Source organism: Heteronotia binoei, chromosome 1 (genome assembly GCF_032191835.1).
Source record: "Heteronotia binoei isolate CCM8104 ecotype False Entrance Well chromosome 1, APGP_CSIRO_Hbin_v1, whole genome shotgun sequence".
Lineage (NCBI taxonomy): Eukaryota > Metazoa > Chordata > Lepidosauria > Squamata > Gekkonidae > Heteronotia > Heteronotia binoei.
Window position 1 is genome coordinate 101,663,440 of NC_083223.1, and position 12,133 is coordinate 101,675,572.

The 12,133-nt window shown below is 42.5% G+C and overlaps 1 protein-coding gene across 2 annotated transcripts in view; it reads right to left on the reverse strand.

The window, feature by feature from the left end:
- LAMA4 (laminin subunit alpha 4) overlaps positions 1–12,133 on the reverse strand; it is a 145,951-nt gene that overhangs the window by 106,867 nt on the left and 26,951 nt on the right. The gene's annotated exons all lie outside the window — the stretch shown is intronic.

Below are 12,133 nucleotides of genomic sequence, written 5' to 3' on the forward strand. Positions count from 1 at the left end.
AGCATCTATCAATGCTCTAAATGTTAGCTGTCTCGATACTGAATATTAAAGGTTTGCATTTCTTCCTGCAGTGGATAAAACCAGAAGCTCATTAATTATTTGCTTTATTTATAGCTCACCTTTCTTACTGAGACTTAAGGCAGATTTAGATGTACCAGACTGTTAATGGAAGGAAAATATCAGATCCTGGATGCTGGCTTACTCAGTTCAGGTATCTTCTAATGTCCTTTGTTAGGACATTAATGCAGTAATAAAAAGATGCATCACCCAAGCATCTGGCTAATTGAGTGATCCAACCAACTTACTGTTCCTTGGAGCATAGAAAAATTATTGGAGTGTGTATGCAAGTCTGGAACACAATCAATTTGGCAAGCCACACTTGGTCTCTCTGTTGTTTGAACAACATTAACCACCTCTCTGGCCTTTATTTGAACTTTGAAAACAGTTGGTGGGCTGAAATTTGAAGTCTACATTTCAATACTTCTTTTAGGATTAAAGCATTTGTTGGCTACTGGAAGTCAGTTCTTTTTCCACCCTGAAACTGGAGGAGGCCAGTTTAATTAATTTTACTAATCACTAAACCAGAAACATATTGTATGTTGTTTTGACACCTGCATGTTGTTTCTTAAAACACTGAACATCTGGCTGGAGCTATGTAATGCTGAAGTTATTATGATTTAGCCATCCATTAGAGATTTTACTGTACTAAATAAGACTATAAATGGAATTACGTCCCCTTCCTCTTTAAGGTCATTGTCTTACAGCAACTATTTTTAATGGCATAGTGTGAAGCTGAGAACTGAACTAACAAAATAGGATATCATAAAAATGAAAGAAAAGGTCATTGTCAAAGCAGATGCAAAGCAAAACAAAACATAAAGCAGGAAATGTGCAACTGCAAAGTATTTGAAAAATACATAGGGTTGTGTGGGCCAACAGTACTCCATGTCTACACTGCCTCTCCCTGCATAGATAACAGCAGTTTGATCAGAGGTTAGTTGAAATGACCAAACCTCATATTCCAGTTTTGCCCAATGCCCTTCAGCTCCTTATTAATGACTGCTGCATATTCCACTTCCTCAGTGCAATCAATACAGCCTACTGAAATTCTAGTAAGAATAAGGAGTTTTTGGATGCCTAACTATTTTTTAATCCCAGGATATGATTTAGAAGATTACAACCAAAAGGCTCTTTCCAGGAGTGTCAAACTCATTTGTTATGAGGGCTGGATCTAACATAAATTAGACCTTGTCAGGTCAGGCCATGTTTATTTATTTATTTATTGCACTTGTATCCTGCCCTCCCCAAATGGGCTCAGGGCGGCTAACAACAGTCGCAATTCGATGACAGGTTCACATTATAATAAAGCATTATTAAAACATTAAAATATTAAAACATTTTAAATACAGTTCAGATGGCATTCTGTTTTGAATTAATTTGCGATGATATTGTGGGGTAGATAGTACACCCCCATAGATGTTAAAAGTACCTCCATTTAGTTATTATAAGCCTGCCTGAACAGATATGTCTTACAGGCCCTGGGGAATTGTGATAAATCCCGCAGGGCCCTAGTCTCCTCAGGGAGGGCATTCCAGAGAGCAGGCGCAGCCACGGAAAAGGCTGTTGCCCTTGTAGTGGTTAAACGGGCATCCTTTAGCCCGGGGATCTTTAACAGATTAAATGAGCTTGATCGTAGTGCTCTCTGGGCTCATGTGGGGAAAGGCGGTCCTGAAGGTAGACAGGTCCCAAGCCATATAGGGCTTTAAAGGTCATAGCCAGCACTTTGAACCGGGCTCGGAACACTACAGGCAACCAGTGCAGCGTCTCCAGTACAGGTTGGATGTGCACCCGTAAAGGCAGCTCCAATACAATCTGGTCGCAGCATTCTGCACCAGTTGCAGCTTCTGGGTCCGAGTCAAGGGCAGCCCCATGTAGAGGGTGTTACAGTAGTCTATTCTTGAGGTGACCGTTGCATGGATTACTGTAGCCAGGTTGCTGCGTTCCAGGTATGGAGCCAACTGTCTTATCTGCCTAAGATGATAGAATGCAAATCTGGCAGTCGGTCCACCTGGGCCTCCATAGTTAATGAAGGCTTCAGGAGAACCCCTAAACTCTTGACCCTCGAAGCTGGCACTAAAGGCGCCCCATCGAAGGTCGATAAAGGGATCTTTCTTCCCAGGCCACCTTGGCTTAGGTACAGAACCTTAGTCTTTGCTGGATTCAATTTCAGTCAACTTTGTCTGAGCCATTTCACAGTGGCTAGTAATGCCCGATCCAGATTTTCTGGGACACAGTCAGCCTGGCTGCCCATCAGGAGGTAGAGCTGGGTGTCATTCGCATATTGGTGACATCCCAGCCCATAGCTCCGGACAATCTGGGCGAGGAGGCGTATATAGATGTTAAATAATGTTGGGGAGAGAATCGCCCCAAGGCACCCCACACACTAGTGGGTGTCTCTGAGATGACTTCTCCCCCACTGCCACCCTCTGTCCTCGACCTTAGAGAAAAGAGGTAAACCATTGGAGGGCAGACCCCTGAATCCCCATGTCGGCAAGGCGGTGCAATAGCAGCTGGTGGTCGACTGTATCAAAGGCAGCCGACAGATCTAATAACAGCAACACTGTCCATCTGCCATGATCCAGCTGTCTTAGGAGATCGTCCAAGAGGGCGACTAGTACCATCTCCATCCCATGTCCCGGGTGGAAGCCAGACTGAAATGGGTCTAATGCTGAAGTGTCATTCAAAAACCCCTGTAGCTGTTCTGCCACTGCCCTCTCAAGGACTTTGCTCCAAAAGGGCAAGTTCGACAGTGGTTGATAGTTAGCCAATTTGACCCTGTCTAAGGATGGTTTTTAAAGAAGTGGGCGAACCGCTGCTTCCTTGAAGGGCGTAGGGAAGGTCCCTTCTGTCAAGGACCTATTAATGATCTGTTGAAGTGGCACCAATAATTCTGTCCAGCATGCCCTTATCAGCCAGGATGGACATGGGTCCAGATCACAAGCAGTCGGATGCACAGAACAGAGGACCTTGTCAACTTCCTTCAGACCAAGTGGAATGAAATGGTCCAGCGTTGGAACATGTGACAGGCTTGGGGCCTCGAGTTCACATACTGTATCTAAATTGGCGGGGAGGTCCCAGCAGAGTGTCAAGACCTTATCTGCGAAATAATCAGCAAAAGCCTCACAGCCTATATCCAATTCCCTATCATTTGGCTTGCTCTGTGGCAAGTTTGTAAGCGACTGAATCGTACTAAATAATTGAGCCGGGCGAGAGTTCGCAGACACAATCTGGGCTGTGAAGTAAACCTTTGCAGCTTTGATTGCCATCTCATAGGACTTCAAAAATAGCCTATAAGATGTTCTTGTCACTTCGTCACGAGTACGCCACCAATGCCTTTCTAGCCATCTTAGTCACTGTTTCATCAGCTGTAGGTCCGGGGTGTACCACGGTGCCAGCTGAGCACGGCGATGAAGAGGGCACCGGGGGGTGATCTTGTCAATGGCTGCGGAGAGTTGTTGGTGCCACGCCTCTGCTAGGCCATCTAGTGAGTCGCCAGAGGTTCAAGGATCCTGCAGTGGCATCTGAAACTGCATAGGGTTCATCTGACTCTGCGGGCAAACCAAAATACGCTTGTCGCCTAGACAGGGTTGTGGAAACACAGCCACACGGGTCTTTAGGGTATAATGGTCCAACCATGGCACGGCCGAGGCAGTAATTTGTTCCATTGTAACTCCTGCCGCAAAGATCAAATTCAGGGTGTAGTAGTTGTAACATATTGGGTAGTAGTTGTAACAATGGGTAGTAGTTGTAACATATTGGGAAAGCCCTGGTGTCACCATGGATGACACTAGATCTGTTGCCCTGATGGAGTCCGCATCATCGGCGTGGACGTTGAAGTCACCCAGGACTATAAGCCGTGGGTACTCCAGCGCCCAGCCTGCTACAGTCTCCATCAGGGCCAGTAGGGCACTGGCTGGTGCGCTAGGTGTTTCGTACACCAGCCAGATAGCCAGTTTTTCTCTCCCATCCCATAATAGGCCAGCACACTCAATGCTGGAGATCATTGGAGGCGGGAGTGCCCGAAAGGAGTAAGCCTCCCGTATCAGCAATGCCACCCCTCTCCCCGGCCTGCTAGTCCATGACTGTATGCCATTAAATGTAATGCCAAGTAGTGGAGATATTTTCTATATATAATTCCCCTTTTGTCTTGGCAAATCCAAGCAACCTGATTGGTTGGGACTGGGAGGGACTGTTGTGCATCAACCTTTGGCCCATCAAACTATCAGTCAAGAGTACTTGTGTGCCATTTTTTTTTGTTAAACCAATTTTATTATTTTTGCAACATATTGAAAAATATTCATCAACCATAAATTCCAAAATATTAACCAATACATTACAAAGTTTCCTCCTTCCCTCACCCCTCTTTTTCTAGACCTCTGCCAGTGTCTAAAATAATTAAAAAGAAAAAAAAGGTAAAATTCACACTTATAGAATCTTCACTTCCAATTTACCTTAATACAAAATAAAACAAGACTATGTATTAATTATAATTAAAGTTAACCCTTTATTTATCTCATAATCTAACCCTCTACTAAATTGCATGTCAAATCAAAAATCCATTCTTACATCTTCATCTTCCCCTTAAAAGTTCAGAGAATATTATCAAAAACCACTAAGGCCGCGGTCAGACGCACCATCAAATCCATCAGCAAGGCGTTCCTGTTTTGCCGAGTGCCTGTCCCGTCCTCCACTTTGCTGAGTGTATGTCCCGTCGTTGACTGATCAGATGGCCCGGCCTTTGCGCATGTGCATAAACAATGCCACTGATTGGCTCAACCTCAGGGACTATTTTCTAGAAATACGGACTAAACAATGATTGTGTCACAAAATTCAACCCCACAAAATTAAAAAGAAACATTTGCAGTTGCTCGGAATTCATCTGTTGTGGTGCTTAAAGCACCCAGGAGCCCTTCCGCCTTTTGCCTTTCGCCGATCCTTTTGCGGTTATGCGTGTATCGCTAAGATTTTTTAAAAATGGCGCTGATCTGGGATGCAAGTTGAGATGACTCGCTAACGCTGGCGTGATCAGACAGGGGAAATCTGTTTTTGGCCCGTCGTCAAGCATTTAGAACCGGATTTTATCCACTATCAAAAAAGTCCGACAGTAAGTCGCAGCATGACGGGATACCCACAACTCACCGACTACTCCCAGATGTTGTCGTGTGGACGTGCACTTTCAATCCGAAGAGCATGCGCTGCTGTGTCGGATAAAAATGTGCGTCTGACCGCAGCCAATGTGTCTCTTGACTTTCCATTGTTTTTCAACAAATTCTTGAAATTTCTTCCAATCGTCCTTGAATTTTTCTGAGTTACAGTCTTTTAAGATTCTAGTCAGTTTATCCATTTCACTCCAGTGTAACACTTTTAAGATCCAGTCCCATTTCTCTGGTATTTCTTGTGTGTCATTGGTTGAGTCTGCTCCTCTCCTGCTTGAGTGGCTGTTGCTAGCCAGCAAAGTTGATTCTGTCAGTAAAAGGCAACCAACCTCAGTTCTGGCAGTTACTGGCTCTCCCTACACTACCATTGGCTGAGCCACCTTTGGCACTGATTCACAGAGGAGAGAAAGAAACCCTTTTTACAATTGGCTGAGGGAGGGAGGGGAAGGGAAACAGCCAGAAAAAGGCTTCCTTTTATTACTTTACTTTACTTTATTCGATTTATATCCCGCCCTACCCCACCGAGGTGGGCTCAGGGCGGCTTACAACAATAAAAGCTAACAAAGGTCGATTTAAATACAATTAAAATTATACAATAAAATACATAAAAGCCTAAAAATACATAAAACTCACATCGATATACACTATGCTACTATTACTTAAATCAGTCCTTCAAATTTCCAATATTCGGTAATCTGATGTTTAAGATTTAATAATCAGGCATTCTGCTCACAGTTAATTATATGCCAACCGGAAGAGGGTTGTTTTACAGGCCCTGCGGAACTGTTCAAGGTTCCGCAGGGCCCTCACCTCCTCCGGGAGCTGATTCCACCAACAGGGAGCTGCAATCGAGAAGGCCCTGTCCCTGGTCGCTTTCAGACGGGCCTCCTTTGGCCCAGGGATTATAAGGAGGTTCTGAGACCCCGACCTCAGCACTCTCTGGGGGACATGTGGGGAGAGACGGTCCCTAAGGTAGGCAGGTCCCAGACCATTGGCTGAGTACTGGGCTGAGTACTGGGGAAAGGGGAAAAATGGAATCCTATGGCTGAGTACTGGGGAAAGGGGAAAAATGGAATCCTATGGCAACAGACCAGATACAGCTAGAGAGAGAGAGGGGGAGAGGGAGAGGGAAAGCGAGACACACAGAGAGATTGAAATCCTGTGCTTAAGACCAGTAATGTTATCAGAGACAGACTGGTCTGAAAGGTATCACTAAAGGCCTCTGAAGCAGAACTCATTGGGGCCAGCCCTCTATGGCTGCCAGTTCTAGGTTGGTGGGAAATTCCTGGAGATTCTGTGGTAGAGTCTGAATAGGGCATAGGAGTTAGGGTTTCACAGTGGGGTCTGCTAGACCCAGGTTCTTGCTGTTGAAGCTGACTGCGTGATTTTGGACCAGTCACAGACTTCCAGCCTAACCTGCTTCACAGGGTTGTTATTCAGAACAAAGGGGGAGAGGAGAATGATGTAAGCTGCTTTGCTCTCCCCTCCACTGTGGAGAAAGACTGTCCTTTTCCTATGTAGAGGCTGCAGGGATGGGGAGGCGATGGAAAGCTGAAGTCAGAGGGGCAGATAAAGGGAAGGAGGTAGGGTTGCCAATTGATGGGATTTGGAGAGGGTGGGGTTTAAGAAGGGGTGGGACCTCAGGCAGATACAAAGCCATTTCCTACTGGGAAATCACTGTTGCCAATCTACAGGTGAGGGCTGGAGATCACTCAGATTTACAACTGCTCACCATTGCTGCCAATCTCTAAGTAAGGGCTGGAGATCACTCAGAATTACAACTCTCTCCATATGGCAGAGATCAGCTCCCCTTGAGGTGGTGGGAGAGAGAATGCTTTCACTTGGATGGAAAGACAGCAAGGGTGAGGGGGCACTCTCCCAGAGCCTTTTTCTGGAGCCCATTGTATTTTTCTTCACAATGGACTTTATTCCTAGTAAACTTTATAAAGGACACAGACTAACACAAAGATTTTTAAAACTTAAAACATGCTTAAAACATTATAGCACGCTTGCAATATTTTGTTTAACAGTCTTGGATAACTGACACCTCTTGCTCTGAATTACTGCATCAAAATCTGGAGACAATGTCTATGCTGTAGCAATCTTGAGAATGCTGTTCAGCTGTTCTTCAGCTGTGCATCTGTAAATTGCAAACCTACCTTTGATTTATTGACATTTATTGACATTGGTGGGCTTATAGTACCAGCTTAATGGCCCATTAGTCATGAGTATTGTCCACAAATGGTAATTTCCCATCCCCTCCCCCCAAATATTTAAAAACATGGGTCAGTGACATATACCTTTTCATGCTTTAACGATAATAAAGAAAGGGGTATTTGCTCTTCTCTGTCATGAAGAGATGTATGTAAACTCTACATTTATTCAAAACTTGCTTGTTTGTCTACAACCATATTGTGGTGGGTTAGGCCAATGGATGATGACAGACCTAACATCAGGGGGTTTTTTGAGCAGGAAAGCACAGGAATGCAGTTCTGCCTGGCTTGGTGTCGGGGTGTGTCGCCTAATATGCAAATGAGTTCCTGTTTGACTTTTTCTACCAAAAAAGCATGTGTAAAACCATGGTGATGTCAGGGAGTATGGCCCAATATGCAAATGAGTTACTGCTGGGCTTTTTCTACAAAAAAAGCCCTGCCTAACATTATTCAGCAAATGTCTATGGCAGAGTGGGGATCAAAGCCAGGTCTCAGAGGCAAAACTGCTACACCACACTGGCTTTCTTTACACTCTTTGGCCAGTAATCAATCTTCCTAATTACAGGACAAAGCTAGAGCATTACTTATAGTAATATAGTTATTAAATAATCTTTGTTTGGTTATTTGAAACAAAATGAGAAGCCAAGCCCATTTCCTTCCCAAAGACATTTAAAAAAAAATCCTTTTCTCTCCCTTTCTTGTAAATATACTTTGGACATTTGCTCTGTTATATCAGTATTTACAATGAGAGATGAACTGTGTGATATGCATGCTTTTACTTCTCAGTTAAATCAAGCTTCTTGAAGCTGACACTTCTAACCTTATAACAAAACAATGACAGAATATCCTTGTGGCAACCCCAGTGCTATCAATGATCTACAGAGTACACACCTTCTGCAGAGCATGTGAGCCTTTGTTTAAAAAAAATACTAATAGTTATCAATACTAAAATATATTAATTATATCCATATTCAGGGGACCCATTTATGAACAGTAATGAAGATAACAATCTATCACTATCTAAAATTACAGCAGTAAATAAATGTTAACAATGACACCACAACACAGCACCACAACACACAAACACAGTATCAGTTAAATGTAGATACAGAATATGGGGAGTAAAATATGTGGTCCTTATTTACTCACCTGAGATGTCACCTGAAATAATTCTCTGACAAATCTTTTCAAAATTGGAATGCATAGTGTATTATCCTAATAATTCTTACTGGTTCTCTGGGCAGAGGGCAAAATATATGGACATTTACTACAGTTCATCTTTGTGACTTTTTCAGTCTAACACATGTCACCAGCAACAGATAAATATAGATCATCTTTGGGCTGGCATACTTAAGGCGTTGCATCTATTTTAAAACTGTGACAGAGAAAATTTGACCAGCTTTGCCATTAATAATTAATAATCATCAGCCTTATCAAGCCAAGCATGATATTGCTTTCTTGTCTGATACAGTAATCTTATCAGCCACCTCTCTGCCACCACAATGTTCTTAATCAGATTTGACATGCAAGCACAAATACATTTTTTGCTGTTATAGCACAAAGCCATCTAATCTGAAGTTAAGGTTGGAACATCTAACAATTACTAGAATTTTTCTTGTATTTTGCTGACCTGAAATTGGATTGTTGAACTCTGACTTTCCTGTCATAAGAGTAAAAATATTCCAGAGCTTGGATGATGACCTAAAGACAGATGTTGCAATGTTTAAGGAAATGGAACTGTGAGGTTCTTTCTTCACTTTGGAGGATGCTCTCTCTGCTTATGAACTCTGATGGGTACATGAGAGAGGGCATGTTCAGTGGTAGCCCCACAATTACGGAACAACCTCCCCAGGGAGGGCCTGGCCCCCTTGCTCTCAATCTTTAGGAGGTAGCTGAAGACAATTTTATTCATGATGGCATTTCTTCGGCCTAATGGAAGTTTTTAAATTGTTGATTTTAATTAGTGGTTTTTACATATTTTATTGTATTTTGTTATTGTATTATTATTTACATTGCAAGCTGCCTTGTTCCTAAACGTTCCTTAAAAGGCAAAAAAGGGGGCTAATAAATGTTTTAAATAAACAAAATAAAAATAATAAATATGAAGTGGCTATGGTGATTCAGCCATCATAGAATTTTCAGATCAAATGGATTAACTTCACTGGTAGACCTAATTTGGCAAATTTATCAAAAACACGCTGATCTGGCTTTAGCTTAAAGCTGTAAAATGTGACTCTTTTCTCACAGTCTGGATAGTATCAAAAACCTATTTGTAAAATTCATGTTCATAGCACCCCTAACAGCACATCCCTTGTACTATGCAAACTGCTTCAGCATTGTCATTGACAATCAGTTATTTCAAGATTCCACTACCTATGAGACAAAGTAACGAATTCTCAAATTGCAAAAAAGACTGAGTCCACAAGTGCTGTTTTTTTACCAACACAACTAAAAGGATACATGGGTGCTGTAAATTTAGGAACAGTGCTCTCTTCCTATGACTGCTCCTGCTGCAAGTGCCGTGTACATCCCATTCACTCCTTCTGGCTCATGACCTCCTGTGACACTCTACCTCTTTCCCTTATCTGTCCTTCCTTGCATTCCTGTTTGCATGATTAATGTAAGTGAGGTTAAGTCAGTGGGTGCAATCACAAAGCAGTTTGGCTTGACATAACCACCCTCCCCTCTGGATCAAATGGGCTCAATGAAATGTACATATCTTGCTCCCATGCCCCACTCATACCTACTTCACGCTAAAATGACTCCCATACAGATTAAATAGCCACCAGCAAATTCTGGTGGCTACCTTGGCAAAGCACTTTCATGGCAGATTTCTGGGTCTCTGATCATCTGGGTGCACCATGGAAATGCAGGAGTGGTGTGATTATTCCACTCTGTTACCAGTGTGTCCTTCACTCCCCCCCCAACCCCACTCCAATGTGCACTTCAGTGCCCCCATAGAAAATGGCCAAGAGCATGTGTGTGCTTGTCTGCTTCTGTGCACATACAGCGGGACTTAGACTCAACCCAGCTGCACGTCTGTTATTGATGTGAACAACTAACCACAGGCCTGTGGTACTATGATGCTGATTTAGGGGGTGCTGTCTGATTGACAGAAACTGCCTCAAACTCACATGTCTTATTTAAAGCTGAGATACTGCAACCTGTGTCTCCTTGCTCTGTGTGCTTTGGTAGGTTTCTGTGCCTATAGGCTCTAGCACAAAACATAGTTTGATGGATCATATATCAAGAGTCTCCGTGTATAGGCATAGGCTTGTGTGCAAATGATACTGTAAAGATATGAGTTTCAGGTGTAAGGCACAGTCCCGACCTCCTCCCTGACGCTTTTTCATTTCTATCTAAAACAAATATTTGTACAGGATGTAAGCACACTACTTGTTTACCTCAATTTATGTTACTTCATGACAGGAATTTGAGAGTTTCATTAACCAATATATGCTGTACAGCTTTGACCAAAGTAGTCAACTGTTGGATCAATTCCAGATTTGCCTGAGATAAAGGCTGCAGTAATTTGAGGGAAGTTTTGTCTTTTGTGAAGTTATATGTTTTGTTGTTCTAGACTTTTTGATATTGCTTTGTTAGTCTGTGTTTTTGGTTAGCACCAAAACATTACAATAGAAAGATCCAGTAGCACTTTAAAGACCAACAATATTTTCAAAGTATAAGCTTTTGAGAATCAAGGCTCTTTTAGTCAGAGCTCTGACACTCAAAAATTTATACCCCAGAAATCTTGTTGGTCCTTAAGGTACTACTGGACTTACTCTTCTACTGCAGAGCAACATGGCTACTTGTGGGAGGAATGCTGAATACCTGTAACCTCTGGAAAGAAAATAGAACCAGCAATTATACAACACTTTGTCCCAAAAGAATGGAAGATTCTGCATAGTTGATAAACAGCTATGTGCATTCTTCTCATATCTTTTAGCCAGGGCTTTGTTTGTAGAAAAGGTCCAGCAGGAACTCATTTGCATATTAGGCCACACCCCTGACATCAGCATTGTTTTATATAGGGCTTTTTGTAGAAAAAGCCAGTAGGACCTCATTTGCATATTAAGCCACACCCCCTGGCACCAAGCCAGACGGAACTGCGTTCCTGTGTGTTCCTGCTCAAAAAGCCCCGCTTTTAGCATTGCAAAGCATTGTGATTACTCTTTTAGCATTCAGGTTCAGGCACTATAATCAAAGCATATTGTTATAACCATACCTAGATAGCCAATGATTTAAAAAATAAAATGATCAATGACCAAATAGCAACAAAAACACATAAAACAATGTTTTAGATTAGGAATTGTCCAAAGGCATGCCTATATCAACTGGTGTGGATGGGTTCACTTATGGATTAAAAAATGTTAAAATGACAGGAAGAAAAGAGTAGGAATAAATGGAAAGATCTCACAGTGGCGGGAAGTAAGAAGTGGGGTCCCCCAAGAATTAGTATTAGGACCAATAATATTTAATTTATTAACAAATGATCTGGAACTAGGGGTAAGTAGTGTAGTGGCCAAGTTTGCATATGATATAAAATTATTCTGCATGGCGAAAAACAAGGATGATTGCAAAGAACTTCATGAAGATCTCTATAAACTGAGAGACTGGGTAACAATGTGGCAGATGAAGTTCAGTGTTGATAAGTATATGGTGATGCACATTGGGAGAAAATCTCCCAACCTCAAATATACGCTA